This window comes from Equus przewalskii, chromosome 32, assembly GCF_037783145.1.
Source record: "Equus przewalskii isolate Varuska chromosome 32, EquPr2, whole genome shotgun sequence".
In the NCBI taxonomy this organism is placed as follows: domain Eukaryota; kingdom Metazoa; phylum Chordata; class Mammalia; order Perissodactyla; family Equidae; genus Equus; species Equus przewalskii.
This window is the reverse complement of record NC_091862.1, coordinates 13,167,318-13,180,480: the sequence shown is the minus strand read 5'-3', so window position 1 is coordinate 13,180,480 and position 13,163 is coordinate 13,167,318. Positions and strand designations below refer to the sequence as shown.

The 13,163-nt window shown below is 41.1% G+C and overlaps 1 protein-coding gene across 3 annotated transcripts in view; it reads right to left on the bottom strand.

Moving 5' to 3' along the window:
• The window catches only part of IPCEF1 (interaction protein for cytohesin exchange factors 1), a 171,673-nt gene extending 166,611 nt beyond the window's left edge, over positions 1 to 5,062 (bottom strand). The window contains exon 1 of one of the 3 annotated variants that reach the window (XM_008529096.2): positions 4,830 to 5,062. The gene's annotated coding sequence lies outside the window, so the exon portion shown is untranslated. The remainder of the gene's footprint in view (positions 1 to 4,829) is intronic. The other 2 variants (XM_008529099.2, XM_008529097.2) reach the window with 2 other exon arrangements.
• Positions 5,063 to 13,163: the final 8,101 nt, after the last annotated feature.

Sequence of the window (13,163 nt, the reverse complement as noted above, 5' to 3'; positions counted from 1 at the left end):
ATTTTTATCTCAGCTCCTATACATGAGACAAGTTAAGCGTGGATAAGTTAAACGCCTTGGTTGGTAACACACAACTGTTTTATTCCACAGGCAGAACACTCAAGTCTCCTAACCTTTAGATCTATGCTACTCCCACTAATAAAGTCTATTGTAAATTCTCATCAATACAGGTCCGTTGACACGCAACGTAGAAATTGAATGTTTTCAAATTAGATCCTGTATTGCTATAAAAGGGCAACAGGAGGAATCCTGTGGTGATAAAACTGTTATGTATCTTGACCACAGCTGTGGACTACCCAAGATGGTTCTGATAGCTGTGAACCCCACTGCCCCACCACACCTTGTTCCTGCTGGTTCAGAAGCACTCCTTACATAACTTTACTGGGCTGCCCAAGAATTAGGCTACACTGACAACCACTTATGTGCAGTCATGTCAGAGCACGGGTAGTTCCCCGGAAAAAGAGAAAAATTCCTTTCCACTATCTTGTCAATAACAAAATGGAACGGAATTTCACTCAAGGAGATTTCAAAGTAAAAAGTGAATCTGCTCATACTCATCCTTTGTGTCCCAATTCTTGGCGTCAAATCACTATTGTATATAAGAAAATCTTTTTTACATATATTTTTTCTGACCACCATCCCAATAAACATAGATTCTCTGTAGTTGGATTTACACTATGTCTGAATTATAATTTACCATTATCACTCCAATTGATGGTATCTTTTAAATGGGTGCAGATAAAGAAGAAAATCCTTAATGCAAATGGAAACAATGTAATGTTGTGCAGCATGGTAATTAGGGGACAGCCTTGGAGACACACCAAGATCTGGGTTTGAATCCCGTCTCCGCCCCTGCCTAGCAGGGTGGTTTCAGACTGGGTACTTTACCTCTAGAAGCTTCAGTTTCATGGAGATAACAACAGTGCTGTTTCCCAGAATTGTTTTTGAGAGGTGACTGAAATTGTTCATGTAAATAACGAAAGTGCTAATTACAGTGCTTTTGGGACACAGCGAGTGTTTGACAATATGGGTTTTTATTCAGTGCTCTACCATGAAATATTCAGAAAATGTTACGGACTTTCTATTCAAAAGCCTACTGGGCTGCTATTTCTAGTTCAGTTCACATTCCATGCTGGGTAATATTTGGTTTTTCCTCCTGGGAATGAGGTTTGTCGTCTGTCTGATTAGTTCCTTCATTTCTAACCTTAACCAGCTTTCGCTGACTATCTGGCCATTGTTCATTCAGACTTTTTTGAAAGTGCTCATCCACATTCTAGTAACTTGGGGGTGAGTTTAAGCAGGCTAACTTTTCGCCTTTCTACTGTTATTTCAACACCGGTGTCGGTTGGGGAGGCCTGCCTTTGCTCATATTCGTTCATCTTTTTGCCTCTTCGTCTGCCAACTCTCTCTCATCTGATCGTTTCTAAGACAAAGACAAGAGATTCGTCCCAATACCTACAAGCCAAAATACTCGATTTCTGTTGTCTCTGATAAGGGACTCCTCCACCCTGACAAGCTGGCTTTGTGAGATGGGAGGATCAAGATCCAACAACAGGAATTATTTCTTGACTTCACAAAAATTTTTTTTGACCTCTCCTCACTTACACCAAGATGATAAAGATATGTCAACCTTCCCTAAAAAAATTAATTACTGGGGCCGGCCCGGTGGCGCAGCAGTTAAGTTCGCACGTTCCGCTTCTCGGCGGCCCGGGGTTCACTGGTTCGGATCCCGGGTGCGGACATGGCACTGCTTGGCAGCCATGCTGTGGTAGGCGTCCCACGTATAAACTAGAGGAAGATGGGCACGGATGTTAGCTCAGGGCCAGGCTTCCTCAGCAAAAAGAGGAGGACTGGCAGTAGTTAGCTGAGGGCTAATCTTCCTCAAAAACAAAACAAAACAAAACAAAACAAAAAAATTAATTACTGTTATTCTGGGAAATCTAAATTTAATTTAGAACTATTAACTATTGAATTGAGACTTGAACTTGCTAGACAGTCATCCAATTCAGGTTCGGAGGCAATTATAAATCATCCACAGAAAACAACCCATTTTTGTGTGATTCTAGGAGCTAATTAGACCAACTAGTCCCAGAGGGGATTTCATTTGCTTGTTCTCATTCTACAGCTGTTACATGATTCTGTATCAGTCCTCATCTCAAAGGGGATACCTTACAAAGATTAAATAACATAAATTGTGTCATTTCTTAGATTGCAATGAACCACAAACCTTAGCACACTAAAGCTAAAAAAATACTTTTATTTTGATGTGAAATTAAAAGAGGGTTAAGTTTTTGTTAATTTCTTTTCATTCAGTGTTTACTTTGTTTTCAGATTACTAAATTAGTCCAAATATTCTCCAATAATGAAAAATTGCGGAAAAAAATGAAACGTACAAAGACAAATATAACCATCAGCTATAAACCCACAATTCATAATTTACCTCGATCTTGCTTCCCTGCAGTATTTTTACATAGTTGAAAAAGTTGTCTTTGTGCTTTTTTGACTTGGTATTAAATCATGACAATATTTCTATAAACATAATTTTATTGATGGTATTTCTTTATATAGATATATCACCATGTGCTTAACCATCCTGATAACTAGGCTTATAATGTTTATTTTTAATAAAGTATACTTTAAAAGAATCTTGCTTATTTTATGAAATTTAGAAAATAGAAAAAAGCATAAAGAAGAAAAGATTAATTGGTGGGTAAATTTATGAGTGGCTGTGGTGATTCGAAAGCTGAAGAAAATATATCGATAACTACCATTTATTGAAAATCCATGATGTGTCAGGCACTGTGAAATCATATTTCTAAACCTCGCACAACAACCCAAAAAGTTCAATCTATTATAATCACCACTTTACAGTTTCAGAGACCAAAAGAGATAGTAAGTGTTTGATACAAATTTTTAATAGATGCATCTGATCCCAAAACTATTTTTCCTCCTGGCTATATCACACTGCCCTCTGCATCATCACTTGCAACGCCACCACCACCACCACCATTATCACCATCTCCTCCACCACCATCTCCTCTGCCACCACCTCCACCACCACCACTTCCAATGCCACTTCCACCATCACCTCCACCATCACCGTCACCATCGAGTCCAACACCCCCTCAACCACCTCCACCATCACCACTTCCAGTGCCACCTCCACCATCACCTCCGCTACCACCTCCACCATCACCTCCACTACCACCTCCACCATCACCTCCACTACCACCACCACCAATGCCACTACCTCCACCACCGCCTTCACCACCAGCTCCACCTGTACACTACCACCTCTACCTCTACCACCTACGCAACGTCCTCCCCCCCACCTTCACACCATATCCCACTCCTAGGGCTTCTTATCATCTCTTTTCTACATACCATTTCTTCTCTTCACACTTTCATATTCTCTTCCTCTCCTGCTTCACTCTGACCTCCTCCAACCTGCATTTCCTTAAGTACGTTGGTAACAGAGAGAAAGGAAAGACGACCCTACCCATAAACACTCAGTTTATGAACAACATTGAGCATTCGTTACTCAAGAAATGATTGCCAAGCACATAGTATGGAGCAGGCACTGCTCTGAGTGCTGGGAGTACAGTAATTCCCCCAACTGCAGCAATTTCCTCAACGCCATAAAGCTTATTGTGTAGGATTTTCTTCACTCACACACACCATTTGCTATGTCCAACTTTCTTGCAAATGGTCAACATGTGCTTTGGTTATAAGATCATACTGCCTAGCCTCCCAACAGGATGGAAAGCAGAAGTGAGCTGTTCAAGAAGGAGATGCAAGTCAAAAGGAAAGTCTCAAGCAATAGTCATGAAGTAATTTCTTATCTCTTACTGCAACAGCAAACTACCGCAGGAAAGAACTTCCTATTTCCATACTTAGATGATGTGTATTTGCTTAACGCAGCTTGCCTGCAATAGTTCATACGTGGACCCTCTCCAGAAAAGACCTTTGATATATAAAGAAAGAGAGGAAAGAAAGGAAACTACAAAATAAAGAATGAATACGTCAACAAACACACAAACTGAAGTCCTTTTCCTCTTTATTTGCATGATGCGAGCAGAAAGAAACTCATGTTCTTTCGATTTTCTGCGTAAAATAAATAATTGTAGAGGAATCAGATTCTGTCTATGACTCTACAATGCCAAGGACAGTACTGGAAACACACAGGCGCCTACAGACTAATAAAGTCCACTGCTGTAGTCAAAGATGCCTTGGTGAGCTTTAACTCTGACTCCTACAATTAAATTTCTTTCGCAATATACACAAGCAAAGAAAACACAATGCCCCAAATGCCCTTGGTAAAAACCTCTGAACCAAGATCACCAAAGTTCTCATTTTCATGCAGGGATATTTTGTCAAGCCTGTGACTATTGGCTAAAAGTAAAATCCCCTCCAGCTGCCTACGTACAAAAGGGGATTCTCCACAAAGAACACACTTTCTCCCCAGGGGATGGCCACAGAGTGTTTCTCCAAGTGAACTCCTCAGGACCCAAACAGGCGGAATTGTGCTTTTCTAAATCAAACCCATGGTCTGCAGTCCAAGCATCTATCAATACATCAATTTAAGAAACAGAAAAGCAGATGAGAACAACACAACTCTCTCCTTCGAAGCTCTAACAGAATTAAAGAGCTCCATTAGCCCTGGGTTTCACAGCAGCAGGTTTGTGAAGAGCTGAGCCAATATGATGTCCCAAGAGTCACATTTTAGGGCTCACTGTTCTGAGGATGGTGCCAGAGAATCTATTTCTTTTCCATCTTGATATGCCAACCAATGACTTCTCATACAGCAGCCAAGGAGTGATTTTACTTACATTCAATGAAATGAGAGTAAATCCAAGAGCTGGCTCTTTATCCCTGAATTCAGAAGACTCATGTTATTCTGAGGCAAAGGTTGAGGATTCCACTCTAAGCAGCCACTGCCCTGGAGGCTCAGTCTACACAGGACTTCCATGAGAAGCTGAGCAGAGAGTAAAGCTCTTTCGAAAGAAGAGGAAGTGTCATCTGTACTTCCCCAATCTTATTGTTCTTCCTTCTTATTGCTCTTGAACCCTTCTTTGATTCCAAAATCCAGGACACAATTCATGCAAAACAGCCACATGCCATCTGTCTGACTTCATTGATCATTAACCTTGACCCACTGTGTTCATTTCCAGGACACGTGTACAAAACATCGCATGGTTTTGCTTTCCTGTTTGGGAGGCAAAGATGTTTATTTACAGGCACGGAGGGTGAAATCATCTGAAGAGCTGTTCTCAGTGTGTTTAGTTGAGATGCCACTCTTTTATCATCCACCTCTTTTAGGTTCAATCTTCTTTCAAATTTCCCTTTTTTTTCCTCCTTTCCTACTAGTTCATAATACTGTACTAAGTAGAGGGTGCAGATAAATTTGTGAAAAGTCTTTTAGGATAAAAATAAGTCTTAGCCTGCCATTCTTTTGCAACACACATAATAGATTCTCTAACTTCAAAACTTTTCTTTCACATACCAGAAAAGGAAAATGACAGGCTGATAGTTAGAGATATTTGAACTCATCACCTATAAATTCCTGCCCTCCCACCTCTCCTTTTCCAGACCAGCATCTTGTTTCTTTATGCCTTCTTGGGAAAAGAACACAATTTCATCATTCTTCTATCCTACTTTCAAAGAAAAGGAAAGAAATCATTAGAAATGGGCCCATGATCAATGCAGTTTTCCAAAATGTGGTCACTAGATCATTAGCATGTGTATTAGTTATTTATGGCTACATGGCAGATTACACCCAACACTTAGAGTCTTAAAACAACAAACACCTATTACCTCATAGTTTCTGTGTGTCGGGAATCTGGGCCCAGCTTAGCTGGGTTCTCTGGCCAAGTGGCCTCCCACAGGGTTACAGTCAGGGGTCAGCCAGGAATGTGGCTATCTCAAGGCTCTGTTGGAAAAGGAAATTCTTCCAAGTTCATGCACATAGTTGTTGGTAGGATTCACTTTCTCAAGGGCTATGGGACTGAGGGCCTCAGTTCAATGCTAGCTGTTGACCTGTAGCCACTCTTTGTTCCTTACCACATGGGTCTCTCCTTAGGGCAGCTCACAGCATGGCAGCTGGAACATAAGAGGGAAAAAGCAAGAGTGAAAGAGAATGAGAGTGAGGAGTCTGGCTCCTGGTTAAATCCTCTGTGTGAACGTTCAGGCCTACCCATGCATAATTACAAAGGCTTTCCCCCAGCAAAGCGTTTCCCTGTGGAAAGGCACCCTTCCCACTCCAGACTTGGTGACAGCCAGTGCATGGCAGCCTCTGAGGGGAGCTATGGTCAAGGTCTCAAGGCCCCCTGGTCAGCCATGCTCTTTTGTATATTTACATTCCTCAGCTCCGGTGTCTTCGTTCCCAGGTCTATTTATCTGAGACCGCAGGCCAAGGTCCCCTTCAGGTACGTCTGCTGAGATGTCCTTATGAAGGGACAAGAGAGAAACCTTGAAGACACTTTTCCCCACTACTCAGTCAGTACTGTTTTATTCTATTCTCCTACACACATACACACAACTCAGGGTCCATAAAACTGCCAGAGCCTTTTGTTAGAGGTTCCCTCAACATTGAGTTGACCCCCCACATCCATCAAGTGCTGATCCACCTGACCCTCAACAAGTGCAACATTCCATGGGGAAAAGGAAACAGGGGAAGTCGGCGCTTCCTCCGGCTGTAGACTCTTGCTTATGCCCTCACAGTAAGTGACCAAAGGCTTAGCTCTTTCACTTTTGGCTTGTCGCTTTAATCAGCTGTGCTCAGTTGAGCTCCTGACATAAAGAGAGTGTGAGCAAGAAAGAAGTCACAATCATTTGAAACCTATTCTCAGAAGTGGTATCACATCCTTTTTGCCACATTCTGTTTGTTAGAAGCAAGTCATTTGGTCCAGCCTGTACTCAAAAGGAGCAGAAGACACAAAGTATGCATTCCAAGAGGTGGGGATCATAGAGGACTGGCTCACAGGTTTAGACACAGTATATAATATTTTATCCAAACTCAAGTTGCCCCTGTCCAGTCAAATATTAACAAAAGGGAAGATTCATCTAAGAATAAAATCATAAATATAGTCATACCACTAAAAGAAACTCTGAGACTTTCATCCAGGCATTATACCAGCCTACAGCCCACTCTAGTCGTACCCAAGATCACATTGCTCAGACCTGAAAACCTGATGACCTCATCATTTCATCTCCAAGAAACAGACAAATTAACACACAAGTAAAAACCTAAACTACCCTGAAAATCTAGCCTAGAATCTGGAAGATGGCTGAAGCCATTTCAAAAAAAAGAATAACTTTTCCCCTAACCACAAGCCCGGGCGAGCCTCACAGCAAGTCCAGAGTTGGACTTTTCTCAGTGGGTTTATACGGCCACCTCAAGCGTTCATCCCATTAGGATCAGAACTCCTGACACCTGGCCTTTCTCCTCTTGACACTCAATGAATCTGCTCCCTCCTAAGAATGACCAGGCAGGGCTTTACTGCCTGGAGCCCCCAACAGCCCTGCACACTACAAAAGCAAATCACTCTTTCCATCTTCCTTTGTAAGCATGAACTGCTTAAACCAGAACAAATAGATCTGTTTCCTGAACTGCAACAACTGGGGATAAGAAGAAAGGGGCCATTCTTCCTAGAGAAGTAAATCATTCAGTTGACTTTAGATCTTCCTAATTTGAAGGTATGCTGATAACAGCTGACAGAAGCCGGTGTCACTTGACTGGCAATAGCTTAAGGGCAACATTTTCAAAAGCAAAGTGGAAATCCTCTGGGTGGCATGTTTTGTGTCTCTTGCTTTTTCAGAAATTTTTTAATTTACAGATTAAACATAGCCTCCATCCCAACATACCCCACACCGCCCAATCCAAATAAAAACTGTGTTAAAAATAAATAACCATGTTGGGGTAGCAGAGAAAGAGAGACTATATAACAAAGTTACTATCTGGTAAAAGATTTGCCATTTGGGAACAAATAATAGTTTGAAAACTACTTCAGTTTCTGGTCTCAGACTTCCTCTCATTTTCCTTATATTCATTTCATGAAAAGATAAAAATTTCATTAAATCTGTGGAGGAATGAAAGGATTAAAAGAAGATGCTGTACATTTTGACCAGGAATAAAACGAAAATTCTCTCAGTGCCTTCTTGTTTGCGCAAACTTGTGTTTCTCAAAAGTGCTGCCTCATCTTATCCCCACATTGAGCTGTTCTCTAGTTCTCTGTGTTAGGTAGCATCTGAAAGTACTAGATGATATTAAAAAGTATTTAATGACATCAATGGCAGAGGCTTCTCATCAGGCTTTTAGATGCCATCATCAAAGATATCCCCAAAGGGCATGTAATTTATAGTTATGGGGCCAGGATTGGAGCCACTTAAATTCTCTGAGCATAGATCACCTGATTTAGTGAAGTGGAATAGTCCTCAAGGTGGCTGGACTTCCAGTTCAAGATGGACTGGTCACAGATTCTTTTCGCTCCTTTCCCTCCCTCCCAAGACCCCATTAAAATGATAGGAAAATCATAGAAAATACATAAACCAACAATAACAAACGAAAAATTGGAGGAAGAGCATTAGAGCTTGAGAGATTTTGAGAAATCTCAAATTTTGATCTTGAGAGAAACCTCAATAGATTTCTGGAATAAGGGATGGTGGAGGATGGGATGAAGGAAGACGGGGAACCACAGCTTTCCATCAGTAAGAAGGACACTACAGTGGAGAAACTGGCCATTTGTGACGCAGAATCCCTGAGAGGATCAGGACTCAAAAAGCCAAGAGAAGTTAGAAAATCCACTTAAGTGACGGAGTTGAAAATAGGAAGATGAATTGAAAGTCTGTAAGAACATAGCCCTTCTCCCATACCCCTCTTTCAAATATCTCCATCAGCCCAGCCTTTACACAGCAAACACATAAAATGGCCAGCAGCCATTTCACCCCACCCCGAGCAATATTATGGAGGATTCTTCTCTAAACAAATGGAAATGGTGCAGAGAATACAGCTATTATATGTGCATGTTGGCACTCCACAGTGACCACATTCTGGTATGAGAGCATCATTCAGCATGTGCTGGAGCACAACATCATCTCCCTGTTGGGTAACCATGAAATGTTGTAGAAAAGCGGGCAAAATGGCTTTCTAATAAGTATTTTTACAGGCATTCCTGAAGATACTGTATCCATAAAAAAGAACAGGATACTAAGGAAGATAAATAATCTGAGAACAAGAAAGAACCCTTGGATAGTATGAATATGTTTGCCAAATAAAGATTTTCATGCAAGGCTTGAGTGATTAATTCAAGTCAATCTTTCAGGAAATATTCAATGACTTCATCAAAGAAATGACATAAAAGATTTCCCTTAAGTGAAGTCGATGAGTATTTAGATTAAAACTTCTCACTGAGTGCCCAGAATAAAGAATTTCAAGTTATCGTAAAATTCCCAAACACCAAAGACAACGAAAAAATCCTAAAATCTTCCAAATAGAGAAAACAAGTCACTTCCACAGGAACAAGGAACTGAAAGTTTCCAGATTTCTCTGGAAGTAGCATCGAGGGTTAGAAGACAAGTGAGCAAAACCTCCAAAGTTCTTAATTTCACGCTAGAGTTCCATATTCACTCATTCAGCAAATATTTTGGAGCACCGTTCTCCGTACTGCGGACACAGCAGGGAGTGAACAGCAAGGACGTGGGTCTGGCCCGAGCAGAGGAGAAGGGGTCAGAATGTTAAAGGAGAGCCATGCATAACTATGGTTAGGTCACATGGGGTCACAGTGAGAACTTGGGGTTTTGTCTCTGACCATCTAAACCAGGAGTCGGCAAACGTTTTCTGTAAAGGGTTACATAGTAAATATTTAAATAGTAAATAGTCACAGTTCAACTATTCAACTGTGCCATCGTAGTGTGAAAGCAGCCCTAGACAATGAGAAAATGAATGAACAAGACTGTATTCCAATCACACTTTATTTGTGGGCACTAGAATTTGAATTGCTTATCATTTTCGTGTGTCACAACAAATTCTTTTTCTTTTGATTTTTTTTCATCCGTTTAAAAATGTAAGAAACTGTCCTAACCTATGAGCTATACAGAAAACGGCAGCAACTAGATTTTGCCTGTGGGGAGTCTCTTGCTGATCCTGAATTAAACTATCGATTAAGTATGAAGGTAGAATATGCCTATTTTCAGACACACAAGAGCTGAATCAGAAAGATGACCTCCCATACTTCCTTTCTTAGGAAGTTGCTGGATGATGCACCCAAGCAAAAAAAGGGAATAAACCAGAAAATGGAAGAGAGAGAATCCAGGAAACAGAAGACTCATTCCAGGAGTACAGTGAATGGGTGAAATAAAGCAGCTGGCCTAGATGGCAAAGCATCAGACTAGAGCATGAGAGGATAAGCTCGAAAGCAAAATATCTGGGAAAAATGGAGTAGGAGTGTCTGTACCTTGCTTGCACATATGGAGTAACCTAAGTGGACAGTAAAGGCAAAGCAAAAAAAAAAAAAAAACAAACTGAAAGTAATTAAGAACCACCAAAAATAAAAATAAAACAGTAGGAGAACTGAAATGTATTACTCTATATTATTTGCCTGTAAAATAAGTAGTAATTATATAGTCACACCAATGCAACTCTCAAGTGATTTTCAACTTTGATAATCAAGGTATGACGAAAACATGTAAAATTAGAAAAGACTGTGTAAATAAGCCTTGATCATATGAAAGTTAAAGTAGGCTTGGCTGTGTAATACAGTAGCCACTGACTACTGAAATTTAAATTTTAGTTCACTAAAATGAAATGAAATTTAAAAATTCACTTCCTTGGTCACACTAGCCACATTTCCAGTGCTCAATACCACTTGTGTCCAGTAGCTACCATATTGGACAGTGCAGATATGGAACATCCACTAATGCAGAAAGTTCCATTGGAGAGCACTGGAGAATTTGGGAAGTGGAAAGAGAGGTTTGAGATACTAAAGTGACTGTGTGAGGAGTCAGGAGATGCTGTATAGGTAGGCAAGAATCCAAAGTGCAAGCATATGGTCTAAAAAAGTCACCCTAGTAACTGACAGAAGCACTAAAAATAGAGATGTAATTATGATGGGAGGAAGACGGAGATGAGAGTTGTCAAGTGAGCCAAACCCTCGTCTCTTGTTCCCTGAGGCCAATAGATAATGTCTGAAATTGACAAAAAAGAAGCCATGCACACGATGCATAGAAATCACAAGAAGTATTAAAAACAGAATTGCTGAGTGAGAAGCCTGTGATCTGGTTGAGAGGAGAGGGTTGCTGCAGCAGAAGCTGCTTTTCCTTTAGCATCCCTTGCCCAGATCACCCTAGCTCCCCGCCCTGAGCTGTCCATGCTTCAAGGTTTAGCCCACGAGTCACTTCCACAGGGGAGCATTCCCATCCTGCAGACTGAGTTACTCTCGCCTCTTTGCTCTTACAGTATTCTGTACACATCTCTAAACAAACTTTATCATATTTTTTATAATTATCTTTATAAGCACATGCCACACGTGCCTTCTCAAGTCCCTGTCCTTGGAACGGCCCCATGCTTGGTTTAATGCTCTGACATAACCCTTTCAAAATTCTTAGTCATCTGTGAACAAGGGGCCCATGTTTTCATTTTGAACTGAGCCTTGCAAATTATGCAGCTGTCCTGTTCATAAGTTTGGCTCCTACCTGGGCTGCCAGGTCTTTAAAAGCAGGGATGGTTTATTTTTGAAATTTGTATCCCCATGAACGAGCATAGGGCCCTCAGTAAACGACCATTTGCCTAATGGATACTCATGTATATTTTACTTGTGAGGGCTATAATTTTATATGCAAGATCCAAGAACATAATCCACCTTTCAGAAAAGCTATGGTTTGTAGTAGGCCAGGCGTCACTCTAACACCATCCCTATAACATCTCTGACTCTTTCTCTGATGCCTGAAATGCTGTAATTACAGTTTTATTCCTTTCTGTGTAAGGTATTTCCTTCTCTTGCACAGTCAGTTCCTTTGGGAGAGGTAGCCTGTAGACCTCATTAGTGAGCCTTAACCAATAGAAATTTGTCAGATCCCTTCAGTTCAGACAGAAGCCCCCTATCCTCAAGGCAGGTGAATCCTTTTAAGTTCACACTTTGAACTCGTAACACCCAGCTGTGTTACTCACTTGGGAGGATGTCAGTAAAACATGTATACAAATAACTCAAATAGCTTCCTGAGCCTCAGCCATTGCAAACGGTGAAGTGAAAATTTTACTGTTACACACGAAAATATATTAATACATAAGATCTTTTTGAAAAGTACACACTGTCACTAACACATAGAGCATCATCTCTAATTTATGCCTGAAACATTTTCTTACCTTTTCCATTAATCAATGTAAAAACCCTTACTTGCTTATTTACTATTCAACATATTAATGGAACATGTTTCCTGAGTTCAAGATACTGCGTAGAACCTGAGGGCTACGTAGCTGGGACAGGAGGAGAGCTCAGAGACCTAAGTAGACAAGGAGAACAGGAGGCAGGGTGGGATAGATGCCATGGGACTAGGAGAGGGCAGAGATAGAAGAAAATCTGACTGGATCTACTTGGGCCAGCTTCACAGAGGAGATGCCATATGCACTGATCCTTGAAGCACAGATGAAACATTGATGGGGAGACGGGGCAGCGGAAGACAACCTGTATAGTGAGAGAAGGTTCAGGAGATCAGCCAGTTGATCAGTTCGGTGGTGCTCACCAAGCTGGTCTAGCTCCCTAAGAGACATTTTGGAGACTTGTAGGGGCACTTTTTGTTAGCAGGGTTGAGAGTTGCTCCTGGCATTTAGTTTGGCGGGGGAGTGGGTTTCATGGCAAGAGGAGTTGGATGCACCTCAAACCAAAGGGCAACCCTGACAAAGAAGCGTGATCCTATGTCCCACACAACTTCAAGATTCATAAATATGTATAGTAGATACGTTATAGCTGCCTGAATCTAGAAACAAAGTATGTTTTGCATGAGTTTAATACACGTTGAAACATCATTACTTCCAAGTTCATCTTGTAAATTTATTTTTGGGGGGAATTGATGAAGAATTGCTCACCATTTCAGTAAACCACAGTAGCCTAGGAGCCTCGCTTGTGGAGTCAGTCTCGTACCCGCCCGTGTTAGCCGCGGTCATGTTTGCG